The sequence below is a fragment of the Peromyscus maniculatus genome, chromosome X, assembly GCF_049852395.1.
Source record: "Peromyscus maniculatus bairdii isolate BWxNUB_F1_BW_parent chromosome X, HU_Pman_BW_mat_3.1, whole genome shotgun sequence".
NCBI classification, from domain to species: Eukaryota; Metazoa; Chordata; class Mammalia; order Rodentia; family Cricetidae; genus Peromyscus; species Peromyscus maniculatus.
In genome coordinates this window covers 34,622,907-34,647,228 of record NC_134875.1, presented here as the reverse complement: position 1 = coordinate 34,647,228, position 24,322 = coordinate 34,622,907, and the positions used below count along the sequence as shown (strand labels likewise).

General features: G+C 35.3%; 1 pseudogene across 1 annotated transcript in view; it reads right to left on the bottom strand.

Annotated features, from left to right (window-relative positions):
• Positions 1-16,834: 16,834 nt before the first annotated feature.
• The window catches only part of LOC143271049 (uncharacterized), an 83,635-nt pseudogene continuing 76,147 nt past the window's right edge, over positions 16,835-24,322 (bottom strand). The window contains exon 4 of the transcript XR_013048322.1: positions 16,835-17,374. The product of XR_013048322.1 is annotated as an uncharacterized LOC143271049 (transcript). The remainder of the gene's footprint in view (positions 17,375-24,322) is intronic.

Here is a 24,322-nt window from a genome sequence, read left to right as displayed (position 1 = left end):
ACCTGATTCATTTTGGTTTGTTTTGGCATTTTATGTTTTATTTCATTTTGTTTGTTTTGATTTTCATTTGGGAGAGGATGTCATTTTCCTGTTTTTTTTTTTTTTTTTTTTTTTTCAGAGAAAGAAAGAACATGAAGTGGGAAAGATCTGGCAGGAGTTGGGGGAGAGAAAAGAATATGTTCTGCGGTGGTTTCTATGACTGGTAGAGCCAGCTGAGAGTCAATCCGCATGAGGCAAGAAGGAAATCTAGTTCAACACAATTCAGTAGCTAGTGTTGCTTCAAACTTGTAGAGTTTAGCACTAGGAAATTTATTTTAGGCATATTTAATTACAGTACAATTTTAGACAAAAGTTTCCTGATGATAACTCAATCCCATATGTACAATAAAGCTTAAAATCCCATATGTGCAACGAAACTGAAGTTCTTCAAAGTACATATGACCTCTTCTATAAAGATGGGTTGTATTGACTGAGAAACAATGCTCGTAATATGAGTTGGCTGTTTGAAACCTTGGGCTTATACAGGGACACTTGACTCAGCCTAGGAGGAGGGGCCTGGACCTGCTTGGACTGAATTTACAAGGTTGAACTCAATCCTCAGGGGAGTCTTTGCCCTGGAGGAGATGGGAATGGGGGGTGGGCTGGGGGGAAGGCGGGGAATGGGGGGGAGGGGGGAGAACAAGGGAATCTGTGGCTGATATGTAAAATTAAATTAAATTATAAAATAATTTATGAAATAAAAAAATTTAAAAAATTTAAAAAAATTTAAAGAGTCTAGGGAGAAAGATTGAGATAAATATAAAAATCTGAAGAAGTCATATGTGGCCTGGCCCTACAGCACAGAAGCCACCAAGCTAATAACAATCTCTATTTCCATTTGTAAAGTACATGTGACATCTCCCGTAAGGATGAGTTCTATTAACAGAGAAACAAGGGTCAAGATAAAGGTCTAGGGAGGAAGAGTCTGGGACCTCAGATGTGACCTGGTCCTACAGATAGCATGGGTCACCAGGCTATTAAGTACATCCATTCCCATCCATCTTGGTGGAAAATAGTCAAAACCAATAATGTTGGCTATGTGGCCTTCCACTGGGGTGTGTCAATATTAAATTCTTTTACTTTGTGGTTAAAGTTTTTAATAAATGTTTTCATACAATATTTTCTGATATGATTTCCCTTTCCCGAACTCCTCCCGAATTTCCCCCTACTTCCCCTCCCACCACATCCACACTCTTTGCCCTTCTGTCTCTTATTAGAATACAATCATCTACAAAATAATGATAAAATAAAATTAAATAAAAACAAGCCAAAAAGATTCTTAGGGAAAACTGAGTGTTTAGGCAGCTGTTGGTTGCCAGTGTTGTTTTGACTAGAGGTGTTACTTCATGCTCGCCTCCACTCTCCATGTTGTAATTCGGGTTGCCTTGAGCTTGCACAGCTCTTGTGCATGCTGACATAACTGTTGTGAGTTCATATATGGATTTGCTCTGTTGTCTTTTAAGTTGTTTCCATGTAAACATCAATACCTCTGGTTCTTAAACTCTTTCTTCTTTCATAGTGATCTCTGAGCATTGGCTCATTAATCGATAGGTACAGTGATAAGTCATTAAGAGTCTGTTTACTACTACATTTATTTAGCAGAAGAATAGTAGTAGGTTTTCTCCTTGGGTTTTTGTTCTATCAAAGAAACAAGATATCAGTTTCAACTTGTGTCATGGAACCTAAATAACATCAGAAAACGGTTGGTTGTTCCCCTGCTATTCTTGCCACTATTGTACCAGTGGGTGTGCCTTGCCAGGCCACTTGTTATTGTTGATTTTTAGGATATAAGATTGATGATTAGTTTTATCCTTCATGCATAGCATCTTCAAACACTATGAAAACTAGCTGGTAGGGATGCAGCTTCCAGTTCAATAGCAGCTTGAGATCTCGCTGCTCTATGACTCATCTTCTGCAATAGGATCTTACAATCAAGTTGTGGAGGATAACCAAAAACATTGGCAATAACCTATATTTTTTTGAGGCCTATGGGCAAGTGACCAACATCTCCAAAAGAAGTAACCTATTCCTGACACTGGACTTTTTATTTGTTATCCTATGTCTGTTTAGTAGGGGCATTGTCAGTTTATTATAGGGTAATCCATTTTAACTCTCTCAATCTAAAGAACACACACACACACACACACACACACACACACACACACACACATACACACACTCCTGTGTACATGTGCACCTACACATGTACCTACCTCTGTCAGGAATACTCTGCAGTAGTAGTAGTAATAGATTTCCATATGACCTTTGCAAAGGTTCTTTTGTGCTTCATTCTCTTGCTTTCAGCCTTTGGAAGCTCAGCACATCTTGGCAAGAGCATATAGTCAATGAAGTCTGTCCATCCGTGATCAGGGGTGGGGAAGTGTCAGAGTCTAAATCACATTTTCATTGATATCCATCAAATGACCTGTCTTCCACGTACTCTACCTCTTCTCAATAGTATCACAGGCTCAGAACTTAGCCTGTAACACATAGGCTTTTGGGAATGATTTAAAATTCAAATTATAGCAATACTGATTTTATTTCCCTTGAGTATATATAATTTGCCTCTGATTTGTGATGAGTCTTCTTACAGTGCTTTGACTTGGTGATTACATAAAAGTAATAAGTAAAGTGGAAACCATACTTTCTTTAACTTTGGAATTTTGAGCTTTTCCCTTGATAGCAACATGTGACATGATACTGTCTCACAGTTCTTTTCTAGGTACACAAATGCAGCATTAGTACATTAAGCTAAGCCATGACATTACATACGTTGAGTGTATTAAGTGAATATTAATTTACAGTTTAAGATGAATTTTTCTGGGATATAACACCCTTGTTAGTTCAGAAGTATCTGTACCCAGAAATGCTGTTATCAATCATATGATAATAATTTCAGGGTTTTTGAGGAATATTCATTCTCATTTCCATATAACAATGTCAATTTATATTGTTATCAGTAGTGCCCCAATTTTACTTTTCTCTAAATCATTATCAATACTTATATCTATTTTGTAATAACAAGACTAATCAATGAGAGATCATATTTTCTATTTTATTTTCTTTGATAATGTTAGTAGAACAGTTGCTTGAATCTTATTTTTGGAGATTATTGGTACTGTAAAGAATCTTAATGCTTATTTTGCATGTTGATTTTATATCCTACAACCGAATTTGTTTATTAGTTATGATTTCTCCTCCTCCTCTTACTATTAATTATTATTATTGTTATTATTATTATTATTCCTTAGGGTTTTCTATATATAGGATAACAATATCTGAAAACAGATACTTTTACTTCTTTTCAGTTCAGGTGTGTTTTATTCTTTTTATTTATGTGGTCTCATTTGCATTTCTAGTATAACATTAAAGTACAAGTTGCAAAACTGAACAAATTTGACTTCATTTAATCTTGGAGGAAGATATCTGCACTGACTATGATGTTAACTGTGAGCTCCTCATAAATAATTATTAATGTTTAACTTTTACACCTTTGTTTTGAGAAGTTTTATCATGGATCAGTATTGTACTTTGTCAAATGCTTTTTCACCATCTGTTGGGATCATCATGAGATTTTTGTATTTCACGTTTTTTAACATAGTATGCTATGTAAAAGAAGAAAGACTAGCTCTCGGTGTTCATTATCCAAAAGTGCATCTTACTCATTCATAAATTTTTGGCTGTTCTAATCTAGTACATTAATCTGAAAGCTATGTAATCTAAGAATCCTTGATTAAGGGCATCCTCTGTATTAACTGAATAGCACAGCAAATACAGTATCCAATAGGAATGAGGAAGTTTTGTCTTAATTTTCAATGCCTTGTTTTCAGTGTACTATCTTAGATCTGCTCACCATATCCCATGCACACATATACTGTTCTGAGTCATGATAAAAATGGGCCTCACAGAAAAATAGGGAACATGGTACATCAGGGCATCCAAAGCATAGTAAAATTGATTAAACTGATTTTTCTCTTAAAGATGAGTTAATTCTGAATAGGTGTGGTTACACAATGTGTAAGCAGAATGAATACATAGTTACAAATGATCTAAAAGCACATTGTTGACTTGGTTATGTGTTGGGTAAAAGTTTGATTTGTAAAGACAAACTTCAAACATTATTTGTGAGAAAAAGAATTACCACAATATAAGATATCAAATGCATTTATTTGTATATACTAAACCAAATTTTTATTTCTATTTGTAATGTCTTTCTGGCTTTAGTATGAACATGATGCTTTCTTTATAAAACAATTAGGAGTATTTCCTCTACTTTTAGTTTTTTTAAAGACTCCAAGAAATACTGGCATTGGTTCTTTGAAATTTTCTAAAATTCAGCAATGAAATTATCTAGTTCTTAGCTTTTGAGTAGATTTTTAAAAGAATACCAATTTTCAGTACTAAGTGCGTTTTGAAATCAAAGCTCACAGAAACAAAGTCTTAGCTCCCAGTCTTTCAAAGGAAGACAATTAATCTATGCTGCTATTGTCAATGAATCCTGTGATGTAAATCAGTGTTATTAAACTTTGCATTTGTTTAGGAAGAAAAAATATTTACATTATGAATTTACCAGTTGATAAATGGCAGAACAAAGAAATATAAAGCTCTGGTAATATTTTAGGTGGCATATTTGTGCTGTGGGATAATGTGCTCCAGGTTTTTATTAAGACCAGTTAGAATTTATGCTACGTATTTGTCTCTATGTTGTTGGAATATACCACAGAGCTTTACAGATAGCGGACTAATCCAATGTTAAGTCATTACATGCTCTGAGACTAACAAGTCTACTGTTTTGGCAAAATTTCATGTGGGTTATATATGCTAAATAAACATTTTAGGAAGCATAAAAAAGAGTAGATGGATGGTATAGTCCAAATACAGACAGAAAACAAATCTTGTTAACTGTAACCAGTAGACCTGTCCTTCATCAATAATAGGGAGATAAAGATTTTCATAGGGAATCAAAACGGGGGAGGTATTACTCCCTCAGAAGAACTGCTAAAGAAAATCATTCAACTTGAAAGTGTATTAAATAATAATAAAACGGTGTGAGAAAATTAGGAAACTTTTTGGTAAATAAAAACACCATCATCTTCTAGTACTCTTATAGTGATAGGTAAATTGATTTTAATTCTGTTGTAAAGTTAAAAGGTAAAATTGTTAAGAATGCCAGGGTGGTGGTGGCCCATGCCTTTAATTCCAGCACTTGGGAGGCAGAGCCAGGTGGATCTTTATGAGTTCAAGGCCAGCCTGGTCTACAGAGTGAGATCCAGGAAAGGCAGAAAGCTACACAGAGAAGCCCTGTCTCAAAAAACAAAAAAACAAAATGTTAAGAACAACTTCAAGTAGATTATTTTAGTGGATATACAAGGTAAATAGATGATAATTATGACAATAAATGGATTTGAAAGCTTAGAAGAGATTATAACTACTGGAGTGTGTTTGACCAGCTATTTAAAGGCATGAACAACTTACCAGTTCTATAACAATAAAAGAAATGTGTCTCCTCTGCCTAGTAACCATTATTTCAGGGAGTGCTTAGGCCTTATGATCCTCTTACCCCATGTCAGAAAGTTGAAGAGACCAAATTTTGCTCAGGTTTTGTGAAGGTAATTAGAGTTTCTGTTTGTTCATGAGTGCTCACATATTCTCTTGTAATGATTCCTACTTGAACTCATTTGATAAACAGAAAACAGACATGAATTTAAATAGAAGACCGGTTGGAAAGTGGAAGTTGATAAACAAGAGTGAGAATGGAACAAGAGACAGTTAAAGGGGGTGAATATGATAAAAAATATATGTCTGTATGAAAATACTATAATGAAACATATTACTATATACATGAAATTAATATATGTCAATAAAAAGAAAATATGTTTAAGGAAATAATTTTATCGTTATGCTCCTTGATGACCACAGAAAAGACCAATACAAGTTACATAAAAGAAATGCAGAAGAATCCAAAACCTGCTTATTCAAAGACCTTGTATAGACAAAAGAAAAAAAGAAAATGAAAATAAGCGAATATACAATAACCAGTGTGGGGGTTTGAATAAGAATGCCCCCCCATAGGCTCATATATTTGAATGCTTACTCATCAGAGAGTGGCACTACTTGAGAAGTATTAAAAGATGTGGCCTTGGTGAATTAGGTGTGGCTTTGTTGAAGGAAATGTCTCTGGGAATGGGCTTTAAGGTTTCAAAAGCCAAAACCTTGCCCATTGGCTTTCTTTTCCTGCTGCCTGTGAATCCAGATCTAGAACTCTCAGCTACTTTTCTAGCACCGTATCTGCCTCTGTGCCCCAATGCTTCCCACCATGATGGTAATGGACTAGACCTCTGAAATGAAGTCAGCCCCAATTAAATATTTTTTTTTAATAAGAGTTGCCATGGTTGTGGTGTTTTTTTCACAGCAATAGAAGAGAAGTAAGACAATCAAGAACTGTTAAAAATGACAGCTGTAAATCATTATCAGTAATGATTTTAAATGCAAATGAGCTGTTTCACAGTTAACTTAATCAAAAGAGAGAAGGAGAGAGAAAAAAAAAGAAAAATAACACCCAATTGGATATTGTACACAAGAAAATCACTCTAGGTTGAAAGACACATAGAAGCTTAAGGGGAAGGGTTCTTAGAAACATGTGACATGTTATATATATATATATATATATATATATATATATATATATATATATATATATATACCTTAAGTGAACAAAAACTATTGATAAGAAGCAATTTTATATAAGGACAAAGTGGATAAATAAATTCAACAAGAAGCCATAGTTTATATTCACTCATTATTAAATCATCTAATTATATAAAACACATTGATGAATCTAACAGGAGGAATAACAGTAATATAATAATAGTAGAAGTACTCAGTACCTGATTTTCATTTTTTTTAAAATTGAGATTATAATATAATTGCAACATTGTAATCTTTGCTTTAGATACTAGTGGAGAGTACAGCTTTTCCCACTATACTGTTACCTAAAATGATTTTTAAAACAAGCTTCATTCTGATTGGCATGTTCCTCAGACCTTTTCATGAGTAAGCTAGGCAGAAAGCAGAATTCCAGATGGGTCACATCAAGTCTTCCAATAGTGGAGAGCCTGCCTCCCTCCCTGGGTTGTGGTGAGGTGTCCAAGGGCCTAATGCATGTACAGGTTTTGGCTCCTAGGTTTCCCTGCTTTTGCAACTACCCTTACAACTCATATTTCATCTGCGTTTTAAAGCAAAATTGAGATGTCTTTTATAATTTTTATGTTTGAGATTATAATATAATTACAACATTCCTCTCTTCCTTCTCCTCCCTCCAAACTCTTCCAGAAACCCTTTTCAACTTCTTGTTCTCTTTCAAATTCATGGCCTCTTTTTTATTAATTATTATTACACACAAATATGAATATATTACATACCTATATATATTATATTTAATATATTATAGCCAATATACTATAATATAGTAATTATAAAATATAATTATATTAATTATAAAATATAAAAGAATGTATGTCGTAACTATATTAACATATAACATATTTATTATATATTATATTATTAAATATAACCTGTGCAAGATGGATAATTTTAATTTGATTCTACATTTTTAGGCCTGACAATTTGGCACTGGACAACCAGTTGGTGTGCTCTTCCCTGGTGAATACAACCTGACTCTCAACATTCCTTAGTTGCCTATAGTTCTTTGGCTAGAGTTGAGGCTTCATGGGCTTTGCCTCATCTACTTTGATATGTATATTTGTTTCATTCTTGTTAAGCTCATGTTTAGGAAGTCATATTGTCCACCAGGTCCTGCAACTCTTGCCTTAGTCTAGTCTGACCACCCCACCTCTAGACTTCTGTCCGGACCTTCCCTACCTGCAACTACTTACAGGTCCCTTTTGCACTCCTTCCAACCAACAGTACCTGACTTTTAAGGGTAGAAAACTAATAAAGAAACGTGATTAAACAATACTATAGACTAAATTGATCTAACATCCATAAAACTTTCAGCAAAGAGAAGACATGCATTCTTAGATGGAAAGGTAGTAACACAAATAATACATAAACAAGTTCAACAATGTTGAAAACATAAGACATATGTTTTCTGATTAAAATGGAGTGAAACTAGAAACCAATAACAATAAAGAGGTAAATTTCTGGCATTCTGGTGCCAATAATGGTGCCAATAAAATAATCTATATGTGAAAACAATAAATTAAGAAGTCATGAATTTTAGGGTGTTGGGGAATATGGAAGAGTTAGAGGGTATATAGTGTAGTAGAAATGATGTAAATATAGTACCCAAGTATGAAATTCTCAAAACATAAGATTAATGTAAAATATAATTTCATGGAAAAAGAACACTTAAAATATACTTCAGTATAACCACATGTAGGAAGTCTATAAACTGAGCCCCCACCCCATGGCTCAGAGACCATCATGGAAGAGAGAGAGAAAAGACTATAAGAGACAGAGCTATGCAAGATTATAGTAAAGGTAGAGGAGTATATCTTGGACATGATAGGCTTGCTGCATTCAGGAACCCACCTTGACTGTAGTTGCTTACACAAGATCAATCCAATCAACATTCTAACATGGAAGAGGAAGGGGTTCATGAGCTCCCATCCTTAACTATATACAGTTATATATTTGAGGAAGTCAGTTTTATTTATGGGCATGGTCCATGATTGGTCAATCACATGGCAGTTAACTGTCACCACATTCATTAGTATATGGATAGCACAAATTGGACTCCATAGATTATTAAAAAATCATGAGGACATAACATTCATAGGGGTTGGAGGTGTGGTAAGGGTGCATCTAGAAGGAATTACGGAGAGGCCTGGGGTACAATACATTGTATGAAATTCTGAAATAAGTAATAAAATATTATACTTAAACTATATTTCAATTTTGAAAGCACAGTGTAACAAAACTGTGGATTACCACAAAGTGGACTAGGATAGAAATTTGTAGCAAATAATGCCTGAATTATAAAAAAAGATTCCTGATATCCTAACTTTGTGACTGAAAGAACTACAGAAAGAACAAACTAAACATAAAGTTATCAAAATGAAGAAAGCAGTGATCAGAGCTGACATTTTCTTTGATAATGATTGTCTTTAATAGTCTATCAGGGTGATCTATAACCCTGTGACATTGTGATACCCTGTTGTCCTCTACAAAGTTCACACTCAAGCACTATGCAATCAAGTTACTGTTAAAATTTTACAAGGAAGAGCTTTTCTCATTCTGTAGGCTGTTATTTTGTCTTGTTGACCATGTCCTTTGCCCTACAAAAGCTTCTCAGTTTCAAGAGGTCCCATTTATTAATTGTTTCTCTCAGTGTCTGTGCTACTGGTGTTATATTTAGGAAGTGATCTCCTATGCCAAGGCATTCAAGACTACTTCCTACTTTCTCTTCTATCAGGTTCAGAGTAATTGGATTTATGTTGAGGTCTTTGATCCACTTGGACTTAAGTTTTGTGCACGGTGACAGATATGGATCTATTTGCAGTCTTCTACATGTTGACATCAAGTTATGACAGCACCATTTGTTGAAGATGCTTTCTTTTTTCCATTGTACAGTTTTGACTTCTTTGTCGAAAATCATATGTTCATAGGTGTGCGGATTAATATCTTCAGTTCGGTTCCATTGGTCCACATGTCAGTTTTTATGCCAGTACCAAGCTGTTTTTATTACTGTAGCTCTATAGTAGAGCTTGAAGTCAGGGATCGTGATGCCTCCAGAGGTTGTTTTACTATACAGGATTCTTTTGACTATCCTGAGTTTTTTGTTTTTCCATATGAAGTTGAGTATTGCTCTTTCCAGGTCTGTGAAGAACTGTGTTGGGATTTTGATGGGGATTGCATTGAATCTGTAGATTATTTTTGATAAGATTTCCACTTTTACTATGTTAATCCAAGAGCATGGGAGATCTTTCCATTTTTAGACATCTTCTTCAATTTCTTTTTCAGGGAATTAAAGTTCTTGTCATACAGATCCTTTGCTTGCTTAGTTAGAGTTACCCCAAGGCATTTTATATCATTTGTGGCTATTGTAAAGGGTGATATATCTCTGATTTCTTTCTCAGTCCATTTGTCGTTTGTATATAGGAGGGCTACAATATGGGATGTACTCACTCATAAGTGGATACTAGATGTGAAGCAATGGATAACCAGACGGCAACTCACAACTCCAGGGAGGCTACCTAGAAAAGAGGACCCTAAGAATGACACAGGGATCGCCCAACGACAGGGAAATAGATGAGATCTGCATGAGCAAACTGGACGTGTGTGTGTGTGGGGGGGGTAATGGAGGGCAAGGTTCAGGGGAAAGAGGGCTTAGGGGAGCAGGAGGTCCCAGCTGGATCAGGAACAGAGTGGGAGAACAAGGAAAGAGATACCATGATAAATGAAGACCCCATGGGAATAGGAAGAAGCAAAGTGCTAGAGAGGTCCCCAGAAATCCACAAAGAAACCTCCACAATAGACTATTGTCAATGGTTGAGAGAAAGCCTGAACTGACCTACTCTGGTGATCGGATGGCTGAACACCCTAACTGTCATGATAGAACCCTCATCCAGTGAGTGATAGAAGCAGATGCAGAGATCCATGGCCAAGTCCCAGGTGGAGTTCCAGGAGTCCAATTGGCAAGAAAGAGGAGGGATTATATAAGCAAGAGATATTGAGACCATGATTGGTAAAAGCACAGGGACAAATAACCAAACTAGTGGAAACACATGAACTGTCAACCAATAGCTGAGGAGCCCCAATGGTGCTGGATCAGGCCCTCTGAATAAATGAGACAGTTGACCAGGCAGTGGGACTGGGACCTGTCCTCAGTGCATGGGCTGACTTTTGGGAATCTAGGGCCTATGCTAAGACATTTTGCTCAGCCTTGGTGTAGGGAAGAAGGGACTGGACCTGCCTCAACTGAATCTACCAGGTTGGGCTGACTCCCCAGGGGAGACCTTGCCTTGGAGGAGGTGGGAAATGGGGGTGGATTGGGGGCAAAGGCTGGGGGTGTGAGGAGGAGGAGAGGGGAATCTGTGGCTATTATGTAAAATTAAATTAATTATAAAATAAAAATATAAAAAAGACAACAAGTCAAAAAATTTACAGTGAATCTCTTTAAGCAAATTAACAATTTTGTCTTGGGCTGCATTTATAGGTATTCTTGGTTATATGTGGCCTGAAGATCATAGGTTGGATATGCCTGCTAGATTTATGACTTCAGATATTACAATCCCAGTTGAAGAATCCCATTGCCAGAAATTCTGTGGAATGTCTTACGATTGAGTTTCATTGCTGTAATTGTGCCAAACACACATTTGAACTACTTTCAGAGGCCAGGGGCTGGAAGATTCTGAGTGACAATCTTCTGTCACATGTTTGGGGCTGGAGTCAAGTCATTATAGTACACCCAAAATGTAGCCTACAACTGGTAGTGGTGGCTATATATGGAACAATAGAAATATTGTAAATAATAGTAGAGAAAAGCAAGAAATATTCATGAGTCAATACTATATCAAAAGCACATTTTCAAATATCTCAAAATACATGAAACTTGAAGAGCTTTTGGATTTTCTAAGTCTATAATACATTCTCTATATTAATATGCTACCATCATGCCTAATAAGAAAAGTAGGGATTACATGGAATAAGTCCTACGATGCTAAGCTCATTTTGAGATATTCTTGATATTCGATAGTTTTAAAGTAGTTGGATTTAGAATCACCACAATTAAACTTTCAAGCCCAGATAGCTAATTAATTTTTTAACTTTAAAGTCTCACATAAAACTAACACATTTTCAAATGATTTTCTTAGTTATTCAAACTTACTAAAAAAAAAAAAACAACTTCAGTGGTTTGTGTATGCAGAATATAGTGTTAAATTCTGTGTGCTTTAGAAAACCTTACTTGTAGGAGCATATTTTATATATATTTATATATAATATATATTATATAGTTTATAATATCTATATAGTTTCCCCAAACTCCTTCACTCATTTTATTAAAGTGTCTATTCATGAAAACAAAATTGCTTATGGACTAGTACTAATGCCTTCATTGGCTTTTGCTGATTATTTGCTTCATATATGTGATATCGCATTAAGCATCATTTAAACAAATGATAAAAGAAATATTCTGTTCCTGGTGTTTTTGAATATTTGCTCTCAAAAATAAATTTGGTTTGATTTAATTCGATTGGATATATACTAATTATGCTATGTATTATGATACAGCTATATTACTTTGAGCATAATTTATACATGCTTGTCATTTTTCCCATAGCACTGTTAGAAACTTAAAATATATGCTGCCTTCCATGAATGATGTTTATGCTTATCACTTGTATTTTTCTTCACCACTATTGAGTGAAAATGTCATTCTTGATCTGATTTCAGTCCAGCGTGCACTGAGTTCATTTTCCAGATTTGAAGATAGTTATCTCCACAGTAGTTTATACTATTTTACTTCAGTCTTTGCCTGCCATACCTTTTAATCACGGGAACACATCTTTGAAATGAGTGCTACAATAAAATGTAGATCAGAGTCATATATGAATATGAAGAGGATTATACTCAAACAGTATATACACTCTTAAATATGTCCTAATTCATACTGTCTATAACCAGCTAAAGTAACCAGCTTTTGGTTGCTATAGAGTCTCCTGCATGAAATTTTGCAGTAGTAAGCAACGAAATGAATACTTTCTAAGATGAATTGTAAAACTTGAGTTTACTCTGTATGCTAATTTGGATGTGAATTATGTTTAATTTATTTAAAATATGTGCTGTTTTCTTCAATGGTACTCAGTACATTCTAATACATTCCATATTTAAATATGCTTTAAATGTTTTATGGCCACTAGAATGCCAGCTCCACAAGATGAGGTAGATTTTCCTCATAATTAGTAGCTATATTTTCACCTTCTAAAATAGTGCCTGAAGTATAAGTAAAAAAAAATCATTTTATCAGTGAATTCTAATAAAGTGAATATATCCTAATCAAGTGACTATTATGTGTCAGTATGTGATGTTGCAATAAGAACTTTGATGGAAAAGTGTTCAATAAGTTTGGATTAAACGAAAGATATAATGATATATACCCTCATTGTATAAACAGCATATTAATTTTTTTCATTTTTCTTTATTAAGAAATTTTCTACTCACTCCACATACCATCCACAGATCCGCCTCCTCCCTCCTCACACCTCCAGCCCTCTTTCCCAAGCCAGTCCACATTCCCACATCCCCCAAATCAAGGTCTCCCATGGGAAGTCAGCAGAGCCAAGCATACAGAGCCTAGGCAGGTCCAAGCCCCTTCCCACTGCACCAAGACTATGCAAGGTGTCACACTACAGGCACCGGATTCCAGAAGCCTGCCCATAGACCAGGGACAGACCCCAATCCCCCTGCCTGGGTGTCCCCCAAACAGTTTGAGCCAAACAACCATCTTCCATACCCAGAGGGCCTAGTCCAGTCCCATGGGGGCTCCACAACCACAAGTCTACAGTTCATGGGCTTCCACTAGTGTGGCTGGTCATCTCTGCATGTCCTCCCATCATGATCTCGACATCCCTCGCCTGCAGTATCTCTCCTCTCTCTCATCAATTGGATTCCCGAAGCTCAGCCTGGTGCCTGGCCATGGATCTCTGTATCTGCCTCCATCAGTCACTGGACAAAGGCTCTATGATGACAGCTAGGTTATTTGCTAGGCTGCTCACCAGAGTAGACTGGTCCAGGCACCCTCTGGACCACTGCCAGCAGACCAAGGTGGGGTCAACCTTGTGGATTCTTGAGAGCCTCCCCAGCAGCCTGCCTCTTCCTATTCCCGTGATGTCCTCATCTATCATGGTATCTCCCTCCCTGCCCTCCCACTCTGTCCCTGTTCCAGCTTGACCCTCCCATTTCCCTATGTTCTCATCCCCGACTCCTTGCCCTCTGCCACCCCCCACACCCAGTCCACTCATGTAGATCTCATCTACTTCTCCTTCACAGGGTCATCCATGTGTCCCTCCTAGGAGACAGTTTCCCTGTTAGCTAGCCTCTCTGGAGTTGTGGGTTGCAGTGTGACCATCCCTTCCCTCACATTTAATACTCTGGTTTTACTTCAGATCGAATAAATCTTTCGCATGTTAATGTTAAAAGATTAAAGTAGAACCTGACATGTGTCAAGGCTCAATAAATCCTGTTACTTCTCTTAATTTTATCATGTTCTTCCACAAGTTCAAAAAAATTGAAGCCAAAAAAGTCGACCTTTTGTAAACTATACACACACACACACACACACACACACACACACACACATAATTTTCATAGAGATATTTGATTATTTTCATAGACATTTGCTGAAGGTGAATATTGGATTCATTTTTATTTGTAACCCAAATAGAAATGTTCAGTGTACCTTCATATAGTCAAACTATTACCATTAATACTTCTTTTCTAGAAAAGTCAGTTATTTTCTCTAATATGGGAAACATTTCTGCTTTCATATTTTATCAGTATACAATAAGTTTTCTAGAAGATATAAAAGTGTATTGATATGTTCTAGTATTCTTTGTTTTTAATTTTTAAGGAAAAACATATTGTAATTACAATTTTGATATCAAAAAATCAATTGATATAGCCAAATAAAATATTTTCTGTGTCTTCAATTTTTTTTTATAAATGTAAGGCATCCCTAAAGAGTTCCTGGGACCAGGAAGGCTGGGAATTATTGTCATAGCCAGTAAAACATTCATTTATCTGATCCTCCTTATACTGCCCTCCTTTATATTCACTTCCAATTTTAGAAATCTGAAATTTGTTATTTAAAACAACTTTTAAGTTTGAATATATATTGATCATATTCTTCCCCTCCCACAAGTCCTTCCAGATACTCTGTTTTCCTACCCACCCAACTTTAAGTTCCTTCTGAAAAAAATAAACAAAACTTTCAATATAACAATACCCCCTCCCAAAACAAAGCAAAAGTAAGGAAACAAAGTAAAAAGATGCCCATAAAGACAAAATAAAAACAAGCCACCAAACTGTAATCAACTAAAATCAGAGAAACAACAAAACTCCATTATATGTTGGTCAAACACTCCTCAACATGAGGCCTGTCCTGGAGTGGTTGATATACCAGTTTCCACTGGAGAAAATTGTTTTTCTCTCTCCCAGTAGGTATAAGTAACAGTTCAGTTGGTAATCTTCACCCTGGTGGCTACGTTTTCATTCATTCATTCATTCACATTCATTTGTTCATTCATTCATTCATTCGTTCATGTTTTACAAATACAACAAAATAAAGTATAATAAGATAAAACAAAAACTGTCACTTCTGAATTGGACATGACAACAGGAAAACTATCCAAGAGAAAAATGACTTTTTCTGTAAGCACATTCGTCTCCCAATATAATTCTCTGAAGCATTGAACTGTATTTTTAAATCATATTTTCCCAGGAAGGAGCATAGTGCTTGCCATATACTTAATAAATAATAAATGTTAATTGAATTTGTAATAAAAATGTATTTAGCATTTATCTGCAGCTATTATTTTGTATACTTTAGTGGTATTGTAATTTAATTCTCACTATACCCTCATTGTATTAATACCATAACAATGTTAAAAGATTAAAGTAAAACGTGACATGTGTCAAGGCTCAATAAATTCTATTACTACTCTTATTTTTAGCATAATCTTCCTCAAAGTTGAAAAATTGAAGCAGAAAAAAGGCTAATTACCTTTTGTAAATATAAAGAAATGTGTGAGAAAAGTAGTGATCAGAACTTCTAGCACTTATACTGCTTCCCTATAAACAAGTGGAGACAATTATGGAGATGCTCCCATGGTTTGTCTAGTCTAAATTATACTAAAACTTTAGCAAAAGTTACTTATTGTAATTTATGATGTAAATAATACATATCTATATAACATTGTATATACGTATATAGAATGTGAGTTTGTATATAATTTATTTGCCAAATTTCCATTAAATTTTTGTGGATCTGCAACTTACAGGAATGGAAAAGAAAAGAAAACCTTTCACCACAGATTTCTACTCCCCCAAAGTAAACATACTTATTCTAGGAAAGGTCTCAGTACACCCCCCCCCAAAGATTCACTCCAGATATTTACTTTACAGTTCATTAAAGAAATAAAAGTAATGGAAATTTTGATTTTTAAATGTATATTTCTGTTTGCCAGCACTTTCAACAAAGTATCTTATAATAGTTAAACTAACTGATGCAAATTATTTAACAGAGAATATAAACTCTGTATCTGAATGATTAAAACAGAGCAAATCAAAATAATCCAGTGATTCACTCTGATTGTAAAAAATATATAAAATTTAAATTTCAAATTTCAAAATAAGTTAAAGAAAAAGTCTACCTTATGCTATTATAAAAATCTGACCATTTTAAGGGGAAATGTATATGAAAAGTTGCAACAAAATTTTTGGCCCACATTTCCTAAAAGAAACACATATCTAACTATATTACTTTATCCCTTAAATTTAATGACTTCATAATTTATTGGAAGATTTTTAAACAAACTGGCATACCAGATTATATAACAGAAAACCATCCATTAAATTTAGCAAAGAAAACTTATATAAGCCTTTTTCTTTACAGAATTAAAAAAATCTAAATGGCTATGATTCCTCTATTAGCAGAAACACATAATGCAGTCTTTATAAATCTGCCATAGATCAATATCCACAGATACAGATATAGATATGAAACATTAATGGCAGTCTATTTTTGAACAGTGTGTGTGACCAGCAGTTTACATCAGACCATGGCACTATATGGACCCTGCATCTTTAAAAACTGAATAATGAATGAAGGCCCTCCAGCAACACTTTGAGGTGGGAGGTGACTGAATGGATAGTTCTCAGTGCTCATGACTGATAGCTTGCTGCAGAGAGACAGTTCAAAGGGGAGGCTGTGAAGATTGGTGTTGTCATTCAAATGCAGATCTTCTTTGTTTTCCAGTGTACCAATTTCCTCAGGAAGGTGAGTTAGCAGGTTCTTTCCAAGGCCAAGGTGTGTGAGGTTGGTGAGTTGACCAATGCCTCTGGGAAGAGTGGTCAACTGGTTTTTTGTGAAGACTAATTTCTGTAAATCGTTGAGGTAAGCAATCTCATTGGGCAAGGACTCCTGTTTGTTCTCCTCTAGGTCTAATTCTCATAACTTTCTAAGGTTTCCATGGGGAAGCTTCTTCAGAAGTTTCTTTGATAATATTAGAACCTCAAGAGAAACAAGACCAGACACATCCTTCCCCTTTCCTTGTACAATGAGATGAATCTCTCTCTCTCTAAAGACTGAAGTCTGTGTATGTTTCAAGGTTATTTAACAGTGTACTATGTTTTTTTTTATCTTGACTTGCCTTGTACATCATTCTGTTCTAGAGTATCTGTGTCTAAACACAATATCTTCACACTGTGCTGTATTGCTGCTGAACTAAATGCACTTTCCCCATGTATGGGGCACTGGCTTCAAACAATTCACTTCAGTACCATTATTTTCAATCTCATTTTTTCTTTGTTAGTAGGTGGTATAGTACAGTTACGGAAAAATAGGCACCTTGCATTGACACCATTAGTAGTTCCATGGAAGTTATGTACGATGTGCATGTACTCTTTGATAATATTTTCTTTTGCTTTACTGTCTTTACAAATAGCAAAATTGTAAATGTGTCCCCTTTACATAATACTCTTATTTTTGGTAGTGTTGGTCTAGGTCAATTTAATTATTGAAGAGACACCCCCCCAACAGAGCAAGTGCATCCTAGATACCATCCTAAAAATACCTTCCATATAATGAATGTTATGCCCAGATTGTGACCCCCCAAAGAGACCACCGTAGACCTTGGATGTCCAGAATGCAACAGCAAGGTTTATTCTGCAGATACAAGTCTAGACAGGGACTCATTCCTACACCCAATACAGTGAGGCAGGGAGGAGTGCCTCTTTCTTGGGGAAGTTAGTTTTTATAGGCAAAACCCATAAAATTTCTTAGAGGGGAGGGGGTTAGTACGGGTCCATCCTTGATTGGTCAAGTTTTTCCCGGGCCTGGAATTTATCTTATTTTATCTTATCTGTTTGCCCTGTCAGGAGTTTTACAACTCATCTCCGGGGTCTGGTCTTGTTATCTCTGGAGAGGGGCATCTTGTGGTTTATTGGTTACCATCAGACATCCTGACTCTGTTCTTTTGTTCCTGGGGCTGGCGCCATCATTTCTGGGGACTTGAAACTGGCCTGGCCTAGATCACAGTCCCCAAAGCCACCACTGGAGACTTTAGGTACAGAATGCAAAAGTAAGGTGTTTCCTAAGTTTACAAGTCTCCAGGGAGGCTCTTCCAAATTTCTCACTCACAGCAGGGAGGTTGGAAGGAGCGCTCCCCTTTCTTTGTGAGGCTAGTTCTTAAAGGCACAGATCATATAATTTACTTTAACCCGCCTCCCTTTTTAGTCTTTTGGTCAAATATCCTGACTGTTTTCCAAAGTCCCTGTAGCAGATACAGCCACCTGGGGAAAAGGGGTCTAAGTTCTTATCTACACTTAGGAATCCTAGTTTAAGCTTCTCTTTGTCTGTAGGGAATAGAGTGGGGGGTTTTACTGAGGTATCACAATGAACAACTGTTATATATAATTAAATATTGCTGCTTATTTTTCTGTTTTTCCTCTCCTCATTTTTTGGGCATTTTGTTCTAAACAACTTTTTTTTATACAATTAAAACTGTAATATTGAGATAAAAATTAGGACTTTTGCTTTTCCTGGCACTCAAACTCAAGACTGAGTTTGAGGTCAAGTCTGATTTCATAACTGTCAAATTTGTAAGGAGCAACTAAGAAATGGAAGGCAGGTAAAGATATAAAACCCTACAGTGGTTAAATGTGCTGTAAAACTATTGTAGATGTTCACTGGATTTTACAAAGTAATATCCTTTCTCCTTTCCACCTACTGTGGCTTTTCAGTTAAAATTTTGTTTATAAAAGGAATTTATTACAGTTCTACATAGAAAAAAAGTTTAGCAAAAGGACCATGTTTACTTAGTTACTGATCAAAATAGTCATAAAAATTTGGTAATGAAAATGAGACAAAATTGTGGCAAAAGATAAACCACAATAGTTTCTGTAGACATATATTTCTGCCCACAACATTTCCTCTCAAATCAAACAATAGTTTACTTGGAAATGGAGAAGCAGTTGTTGGATTTTGGAAGACAGAAAATATACATCATATAATTATATGTTTGGAAAGTTTGAAGCATTTTTCCTACCTGGTCTCTTATGAGCATGGAGAGAACATTATGATTTTATGCTAGTGCAGCCTTAATGTCAGAGTAAGAAAGAATAAAATGAACAGTTGGGAGATGAAATTTGAATTAAATACTGTTATACAGATATTGATGGCTTTTGTGTTCATAAATGAATTTCATAAGTGCTTGTGTCAATAAGATAATAAGCCATACTTGTTAATATGGACATGTAAGTTTAGCATATAAACATAAGTCTGATGACAGCAATATGTTGAACTTGGATGTTATCATGGTTTACAAATTCAGCTCCTCAGTCTAACTGAAGGTTTGTGACCTCTCTAAAAAGTGTCCAGAGTAAAGGAGTTTGTGGGAAACAACTTTAATTATCCACTTCCTCATGAACTGCAAAATATGTGTGTATGTATGTTATATTATATATTTAATATGTATTTATAAAAATATATATGGTATATATACTAAGGTATGTACATATATACACACATATATATATGTATATATATATATGCATTCACACACACATATGGTGAGATTCTTCATGGTTGGCATTTCAGTGTCTCCACATGAAGCTATTTTCAAAATTATTCAGTTTCATTCACTAAGTAATTTTATAAAATTCCTAGTACTTGCCTTAGCTATATATGATCATAGACTACATAATTTATAGCTCAGGTTCAAATCTAGTGTTTTGATCTTTTGAAATTTCATTCTGTTCTAAAGCAGTGAACACTGACTACCACTTGGAAGGCTTGGAGATAGACTTGGTACCCTTGTAACAACTATACTCCTTATATAAGAAAATGGTGCCATTGTGATTGTATAATGTATAATAGATGTTGAAACCTGCCATTTTGTTGATTTCCTGCTTGTTGTATTCTATATCCTAAAGAAATGCTTGATTTGAAACCATAGCAACTTGTATTCCTTGCTGAACAAAGCAATGACCTCAAGAACATCCATTCATTTTACTTAAATCAGACAATTCAAACCCACTGATGATGAATAAATATTTCATTGGGAAACATGAGAAAACATGTATTCATCCAAGGTACAGTATCAATGACAGACCAAAGAAACAATTCTGTCCAAGTGTAGCTTGGTGAACCAATGATTTTATTGGATTTCCATACGGATGCATGAGTGAAGGATTTCCTATAGTAATATGGGTAGCCTACACACTGCATCAAAAGTAGTGACCTCACCATGTATGATGAAGACTTCCCTACAGTTGTTTTTTCACTCCTTCTATGTGCTTACACCTCCTGAGACCACTTACAGGAGGGGCAAAATCACTTACAGCTAAGTAGAGACATGGAGGAGGGAGGGAGCAGCTGAAATTTCTGGTAAGGATTCAGTGATTCTATCCACCATGTCCTTCTCTGAGGGAATCTTAAGACCCAATCTTGTTGGGAATCTCTTGTGGGTGATTACAACTGCTTTGATTAAGATGGTACTCTCTCTGTTATTCTATGATGTGACATTATTCTTATGGAAAATCAACAAATATCTACTCACCCCAGATAGAGAGCCAACCAAAGTAATTTTATCATCAGAGTTAATCTTGTTCAACTGATGACTGTATTGTGGTTACCTATATCAGTACAGGTGTATATTTAGAGGACTTGAAGGCAGCTTAATTATTAAAATTCCACCCCAGTGTTAGTGACAACTCATGAAATCTGGAACCCTGAAATCTTTGCAAGAGTTGCATACAACTTACTATATCACAAAATCTACTCTCACAAACCCTTTAGGAGTTAGGGGCATTATGAATCTATTAAGTTTCAGGGACTTCCTAAGACTTATGATTTATTTACTTTTGCAGTCTTAATGAGTCTTCTTTATAACTTCCTGAGTTTTAATGAGCTTTCCTCCAGGATGGCATTTTCAATGAGACAGAATTGCCGCACAACATATGTTCTGAGGACAGTAGTCTACAAAATCTATAAAGATTTATCATAAAGCCTCTGCTCCTTTCCCCAGGAAGAATATAATTTTTTTTATTTAAAAAAGAAAAGAAAAAAGTTTGGTGGGCAGTGGTGGCACACGCCTTTAATCCCAGCACTGGGGAGGCTGAGCCAGGTGGATCTTTGTGAGTTCAAGGCCAGTCTGGTCTACAGAGTGAGATCCAGGAAAGGCACAAAGCTACACAGAGAAAACCTGTCTCAAAAAAAAAAAAAAAAAAAAAAACAACTAAGAACTTGAGCCCTTATTTTCCCAAGTAACACTAACTTGTTACCAGTTTGTTTAAGCTTTCAGTGATACATAGTTTCTTCACAAATGAAACTTTTCTAATACTGTTCAGGGAGTTGTCAAATTAAAGATAAGTTTCATATGTTGTGATAATTCAGAGTCTGGGAATGGAGTAAAGAAATATATAATAATGATCTACTTTGTGGGGCTATTTACTTTGTGTGCACCATTCATAGGAATATATTTGTGCTAGTATTATGAGTGTTCTTTCAAAAGATCAAATGCTACATTAGCACAGTATACCCTGGAGTTAGGAGATCTGTAATTGGTTATGTTTTATTTCTGATCTATTCTAAGGACCATATGCCATGAATCTATACCTACCCATAGGCATCAATAAAATCATAAAAATATTATAACAATGAAGTGACACTTCATAAAGTGTCTGGTATGAGAAGTATTAGTAATTATTAAAGGAATAAAATAATATGGCTAACAAATATTTACTGAGCACTCACTAGTAATTTTCACTATGTAGTTTCTTTTTTATCAAAACACTATAGCTATGCATTATAGTTTTTTAAAATTTATCTATTCTTTGAGAATTTCACATAGTATTTTTTATCATATTCTTTCATGTCCCCCAATATTACACTTTGTCATGTATTAGGACTGAATAAACAAGTTAGTTACAGGACTTTAAAACAAATAGTCAAATTGTAAGATAGAACCATCTGGCCAGTATGACTCCCTATCTAAGTCAGTCTGCACACGTGAGATTGTGCATTGAATGTATCCAGATATCTACAAGATTTGGAATATAAGCTATTTATTAAGGCTAAGGTTATTATAATGTTATCATTTCATTAATATCTTCTCTTTGGTATGACACAGGAAAATAGAAAAAAAATGAAGCAATTGTACTTGTTCCTAATAATGTCACTCGAAATATTGTACATAATATCCACATGTTGGTAAGTATACACTAATATGTGTATATATATATATATATATGTATATATATATATATAAAACATATACAACACATGGCTCCACTATGAAAATTTGCCTATTCTATCATCAATCATGCTTTTATTATTTCTATTTAAAATATTTATATTTGCTGTTATTATTATTGTTATTGTATATTGTTTGATGTGTATGAAGGAGTATGTTGCATGCCTAATGTGTTGAGGTTAGAGAGCAATTTTGTGAATCAGTTATCTCTAGCCACCTTTCTGTGAGTTCCAGGGATCAACTCAGGTTGTCAGGCTTATGTGGTGTGAAGGAAAACTACTGGAAAGAAACTTCCTCTGGCTGTGACGAAAAACCCCTGAAAGGAAGCTGCATCTGCAGAGACTGGTTGGCTGGTTAGATTTTCAGTTCAGTGGAATGATTGCATTGTTGCAGGTCTAGAGCCTAATGACCTTAACTTGGACAGCTGTTCCTTGCTCCACCTCACTCTGTGTTGGAACTAACGTCTTGTGACAGTAGATAAAAATGTTTTAGTGTCTATTAAATTAATAGTCAACTGGATTCTACCAATCCAAAAACTAAGAATTCTATCAGATAGCATCTTGAGTCTATAGAAAAGCTTCCCCCATCTTGATGTACCTGCCTCTCTGATATACCAAGTAATATATTTTAAAATTTCCTTGATGTATGACTTTCTCTGTTCTGTAAAACTAGAAAAACATTGTGAAACTGCTTCCACATTGGAACATTGAATATCCTAAATCTATCTTTCCTGGCCCTGGTTACTCTAAATGGCTCCAGAATGAACTGTTTCTTATTCCTTTAAGATGAGAGCTGTGGTTGACAGTGACAAGCAACTTTATCCACTGAGCCACCTCATCAGCCCAACTACTATAAATTTAAATTTTTTGTTGAATGGAGTGATTATAGAGGAGCAATACATGTCTCTGTTATGTGTCATTTACATTAAATATTTTAAAATTATGCTTATTGATGATTCCAAGGACATAGAAAATAGTGATATATGTAAAATTGTATTGATGGACTGTTCTTTTTCACAAATTTTATTTTAGAATTATGCTATATTGAGTGTTCCTATACACAAACACAAATGTGACATTTTCTGCAGTATGTTGTGTGAAGCTTATGGAAAGCCATTGTTTTGGCTAGTGTCCTGCACTGGGCCCCAAAAGACTAAATCAAACCAGAAAGCTTCTTGTGCTAGATGCCAGGTAATACAAGTGATCTCTGAAAGCAGCCAGTTTTCATAAACAAACTAAAATTCATGAAGAATGTTCTTGTTCTCCCCTTTCTGCTTCACTTTAACATTTTCTGTCTATAAAGTCAACCTCCTCAGCTAACGAAATTACTTCTTTAAAAAAAAAAATAGGACAAGATGTAGCCCAATTTTAGAATCCCCAAATAAAAGCTAATTAGGATTTTAAAATTGTGAAAAAATTGTCTTTGGACAGTTTTTAGCAACCACAAAGGAACCTTGAATGCACTTTTGATAAATCTTAGTGACCTTTGAGGAATGCAGCCCTGCTCTTCCCTTTTGATGTCCACACTGTTATCTTCAAAGAGCACCCAGGGTTGTGAATGAGTTCCTTGGATTGCGACTTGCTGTTTTTTGAATTGAGCTTCCTGATGTCCCTTCTTTGGAATCCAGGATTAGTTTATGCCATGAGAGTACATGACATTTAGAGTTTGTGTTGGCTAATGAGTTAGTAGCAGGGATTGTACCTTTTAATGTAACGATGGCAGTTAGAGTTAGTGGTAGTTACTGCAGGACATATTTGATTTTAGATTTTGGATAGCCATATACATTT